Raw genomic sequence first — 6,000 nt, 5'->3', positions numbered from 1 at the left:
TGTTGGAATCACTGCAGATTAATTCTCCATGACTGGAATTTCTTGTGACAAGAGATTCTAGAATCTGAGTTTTAAGGAGTCAATTGTTCTCTTTGTTTGGTTGCTTTGGTTCTCATCTCAATAGTGATGATTTTCAGTTTGTTTGAGGCCAAATTATAGAGATATGCATGCATAGTTCCCATTAGTGTCAATAGGAATTACACACAGTGACAGAAGAATAGACCCCATATGTTTATGAGAAATGAATGATTTGAAGCATCTGTGAAACATTCTTAAAGGCATCTCTATCACTGCATGCAATCACAGCAAGGTTTAAAAAAAAAAAAAAACAAAGCAAAAATATTTCCCTCATTATGTAGGCTTTAAGGAACTCATCACTATGACTAAACTATGCATTAAAAAAAACAAAAACAAAACAAAACAAAAAACCTATAGCTTTAAACAACACATTACCTAGAACACTACTATGGATATGAAAGTAACTTTTAAATATGGACATTCTATTTAAAAAGTAATGTTTCTTATGTGCTACCGTGTGTGTGAATGTGTGTGTGTGTGTGTGTGTGTGTGTGTCAGAGATTATAGAGTTATGCTTGGCAAATGGATTTTAGCTCAGTGGGTTAAAGCCTCTGCCTTCAGCTCAGGTCATGGTCTTGGGGTCCTGGGATCGAGTCCCGCATGGGGCTCTCTGCTCGGCAGGGAGCCTGCTTCCTCCTCTCTCTGCCTTCCTCTCTGCCTACTTCTGATCTGTCTCTGTCAAAGGAATAAATAAAAAAAAACTATATAAAACTTTTTGTTTTGGAATAATTTTAGATTTAGAGAAGAGTTGCAAAGATAGTACAGAGAATTCCTGTGTATGCTTCATCCATTATCCCCTAATGCTAACTCTTTATAAAATCATGATGCATTTGTCAAACTTAAGAAAAGTACATAGGTTTGGTATAATTAGTAGATTTTATTCAGAATTTGCCATTCCTTTTTCTATTCTAGCATCAAATCCCGGGTGTCATGGTGCATTTGGTCCTCATGTCTCTTCATTGGATCCTGATGGCAGTTTCTCAAGTTTTATTTTTCATGCCACTGGCAGGTTGGGAGAGTACTGGTCAGATATTTATTTTGTAAAATATACCCCAATCTGAATTTGTCTGTGTATGTGTGTGGGCATGTGTGTGCGTGTGTGAGATTAGGTTGGGGTTATGGTTCTTTTGGAAGAGTATCATAGAGGTGAAGTGATTTTCTCATTACATCAGGGAGTATGTGTTATCAACATGACTTATTAATGATATTAAGCTTGATTACCTGGCTAAGGTAATGTCTGCTAGGTTTCTCTGGTATAAAACTATATTTGACCCTTGAACAACATGTGTTTGAACTGCATGGGTCTACTTATACATGGATTTTTTTTTTAATGAATATGGTAAAGTACTGTAAATGTATTTACTTTTCCTTATGATTTTCTTTTCTTTTTTTTTTTTAAGATTTTATTTATTTATTTGAGAGAGAGCAAGATAAGAAATCCAATGTGAAGGGTTGTGGCAGCGACAGGGAGCGGGAGAAGCAGACTCGGAGTATGACATGAAGCTCGATATCAGGACCCTGGGATCATGACTTGAGCCAAAGTCATGCTTAACTGATTGAGCCACCCAGGTGCCCCTTCCTTCCATTTTCTTAATAGCATTTTCTTTTCTGTAGCTTACTTTATTGTAAGAATACAGTGTATAATACACTAACATACAAAATATGTATTAATTGTTTATGTTTTGAGTAAGACTTATGGTCAGTAGTAGTAGGCTATTAGTAGTTAAGTTTTGGGGGAGTTGAAAGTTATATCCAGATTTTTGACTGTGTAGAAGGGGTCAGCACCACTAAGCCTTTTGTTGTTTAAGGACAAACTACGATTTTTCCTTTTCCTTTTTTTTTTTTTTTTGCTCAAATCATTGGCAGTGGTGAGTATAACTTACTGTCAAGAGGAGAGAAATTAAGCTCTACCTCTTGGAGGGAAGACTATCTACATATATTATTTAAATTTCTCCTATAAAGATATCACTTTTAATTTATTTATCTATTTATTCACTCAATCATGTATTTATATCAGTATTGATTCAAGGGTATTCATTTATTTCTTGGTTATAACTCAATACTATGGTTATTAATTGTGATGTTCAAATGATAGCTTTAACCAATGGAAGCTCTTTTAGGTTGGCTCCTACATCCTATTCTTAAAAAGTATTTTATTTATTTATTTATGGGGGGGGCAGGGTTAGACGGAGAGGTGGGGAGAGAGAGAATCTCAAGCAGACTGTACTGAGCCCAGAGCCTGATATAGGGCTCAGTCCCATGACCCTGAGATCATGACCTAAGCTGAAATCAACGGTTGGACACTTAACCAGCTGAGTCACCAAGGCACCCTGGCTCCTACATTCTTTTGACATGCTTCCATCCTTTTTTATTTTAAATTGTTAAGCACTTCCTTTTTTGGCTGTATAAGTTGCTACACAGGTCTATCCTAGCTCTAGAATCAGCCTTTCTCTAAGGAGATATCAGAGGATCCACATCTCCTCTGATTGAAGAATGATATTTAGAAAACAGCATGTGGGTACTGGATGTGCTCATTGCTACTGAGGCATCACTGCATCTATATCCCCTCAATAAGCAATGCTAGAAAATATTTCATGTAAATTTATATACATTCATATATATCTATCATCTGTCTATCTATATCTATCCATCCATCCTCCACCCATCAGTGTGTTAAAATAAATATGATTTTATGTTGACATCTATGACTCTAATCCAGCATAACAGTTCACCCAAATTTGCCCCCTCCATTTATTCATTTGTATTCTCTTTCTCTTACAACAGGAATCTGTCTCCCATTATCATCGATTTATTTACTTATTTGTTCAAATCTGGCATATGTATAGCTGCAGAATTGCTAACTCATTGCCTTGTGAGAAAAACATGCAGCATTTAAACTACAGTGTTTATGTGTAGTTCTTTTTGTTTTTCCAATGTCAAGTAGAATCAGCATTTTCTAAAGTTACTTAGATCAGTTCATTCTTGTGCCATCACTCCCTTCAGTGAGTTTATGTCATAGACGTTTGTAATAAAGCTAGATTCACTTGTTACCATCAGCTTTCCATCCTGAATCCTTCAACATCCTAGCTGATTTCTAAAAACATTTAAACAAAGTGTTATGCAATTTTATGTTCCCCTTTCTTCTGTTTTCTATAGTTCAGTTTGTTGTTCTTTCTCTAGTTTCTGAAGTTGGGAGATTAGTTGTTAATTTTAGATCTTAATTATTTTCTAATATGAGCATTTAATGCTATAAATTTCCCTCCAAACACTGTTAGCTTGCATTCCACAGACTTTGACATAATATATTTTCATTTTCCTTTAGTTCACAGTATTTTAATTTTCCTTCAGTCTGTTTTATCTAAAATTTATTTATTTATTTTTAAAATTATGTTACATTAGTCACCATATGGTACATCATTAGTTTTTGATGTAGTGTTTCATGATTCACTGTTTGTGTATAATACCCGGTGCTCCATGCAATGCATGCCCTCCTTAATGCCCATCACTGGGCTCACCCATCCTCCCACCTCCTTCCCCTCTAAAACCCTTAGTTTGATTCCCTGAAATCCATAGTCTGTCATGGGTCATCTCCCCCTCTGGTTTTCCCCATTTCATTTTCCTAATGTCCTCCATGTTATTACTTATGTTCCACAAATAACTGAAACCATATGATAATTGTTTTTCTCTGTTTGACTTATTTCACTTAGCATAATTTCCTCCAGTGCCATCCATGTTGATGTAAATGTTGGGTATTCATCCTTTCTGATGTCTGAGTTATGTTCCATTGTATATATGGACCACATCTTTGAATTGCCAAGGAAATATTGAAAATGAAAAACAAAGCTGGGAGCATCATGTTGCCTGATTTCAAGTTATATTACAAAGCTGCGATCATGAAGACAGCATGGTACTGGCACAAAAACATACCCATAGATCAATGGAACAGAATAGAGAGCCCAGATACGGACCCTTAACTCTATGGTCAACTAATCTTTGACAAACCAGGAAACAATATCCAAGGGAAAAAAGACAGTCTTTTCAATAAATGGTGCTGGAAAATTGGACAGCTATATACAGAAGAATGAAACTCAACCATTCTCTTACACCATTCACAAGCATAAACTCTAAATGTGTGAGAGAACTCAATGTGAGACAGGAATCCATCAAAATCCTAGAGGAGAACATATGCAGTAACCTTTTCAACATTGGCCACAGCAACTTCTTTCAAAACATGTCTCCAAAGGCAAGGGAGACAAAAGCAAACAATGAACTTTTGGGATGTCATCAAGATAAAACGCTTCTACACAGCAAAGGTAATAGTCAAGAAAACACAGAGACAACCCACGGGATGGGAGAAGATACTTGCAAATGACAGTACTGATAAAGGGCTGGTATCCAAGATCTGTAAAGAATTTCTCAAACTCAACACCCCTAAAAACCAATAATCAAGTCCAAAAATGGGCAGAAGACACGAACAAACACTTCTGCAAAGAAGACATACAAATTACTAACAGACACATAAAAAATGTTCATTATTATTATTATTATTATTATTATTAATGCCATCAGAGAGATTCAAATCAAAACCATGTTGAGATACCACCTTACACAAGTGAGAATGGCTAAAATTAACAAGACAGTAAACAGCATGTGTTGGAGAGGATGTGGAGAAAGGGAAACCCTCTTACACTGTTGGTGGGAAAGCAAGTTGATACAGCCACTTTGGAAAATAGTGTGGCGGTTTCTCAAAAAGTTAAAAGTAGAGCTTCCCTATGTCCCAGCAATTGCACTACTGGGTATTTATCCCAAAGATACAGATGTAGTGAAAAGAAGGGCCATATGCACCCCAGTGTTCATAACAGCAATGTCCACAATAGCCAAACTGTGGAAGGAGGTGCGATGCCTTCAACAGATGAATGTCTTATCTAAAATGTGTAAGTTGTTCCAGCTTTCTCTTGATTAGTGTTTGCATGCTATACTTTTCTTTACCCTTTTCTTTTAACAAATCTGTCTTGATACTTAAAGTGGGTTGCTTTGAGATAGCTTATAGTTGGGTCTTATCTTTTCATCTAACAATCTATTATTTAATGGATATGTTTAGTGTACAGTGATTATTAATATGGTTGAATTAAAATCTACCATTTTGTTAGCCTTTTACTATATTTTTATTAGCTCTTTCTTTTCTCATTTTCTGTATTTTATTTTTTATGTGAACATTTTTTATAATTCCATCTTATCTTCCCTATTTATTTATTATTTATACATCTTTCACAAATTTTAATGGTTTCAATAGGATTTGCAATATGAATTCTAATTTATATAAGTCCATTATTTTTACTGCCTCATGTTTATTTCTAGATCCTTATAATAATATTTTCCCAATTCCTCCTTCCTGTTCTTTGTGTCATTTCTTTTTTACTCATTTCATTTTTACATATGATGCAAACACATAAAACATTGTCATTAGTATTGATTTAAAGTCATTTAAGTTTTGTAGAAATTAAAAATAAGAACTAGGAAAACATATTTTACCTCTACTTACTCTATTTCTTCATTGTATATTTACTTGTGTATATCTAACTTTCTGGCCTATATCATATTCCTTCTGCCTGAACAACTTCTTTAAACATTTTCTCTGGAGAAGGTCTCATGAAAATGAATTCCCTCAGTGTTTTGTTTTATTTTCTGAGAAATTCTTTAGTTACCATTAACTGTTGAAGGATATTTTCACTGAGCATGGAATTCTAGGTCGAGAGTTATTTTCAGTGAGCATAGAATCCTAGGTTGAGAGTTCTTTTTACCTTAAGCACTTCTAATATAAAACTCCATTGTCTCCTTTCTTTTTTTTTTTTCTCAAATGAGAAGTTTGCTCTAATTCTTATCCTAGTTACTTTAGAAATAAAGTTTTTTCTCTATCTCACT

Source organism: Mustela nivalis (assembly GCF_964662115.1).
Source record: "Mustela nivalis genome assembly, chromosome: 6".
In the NCBI taxonomy this organism is placed as follows: domain Eukaryota; kingdom Metazoa; phylum Chordata; class Mammalia; order Carnivora; family Mustelidae; genus Mustela; species Mustela nivalis.
The sequence above is the reverse complement of the archived record's forward strand: the minus strand, read 5'-3'. Positions refer to the sequence as shown.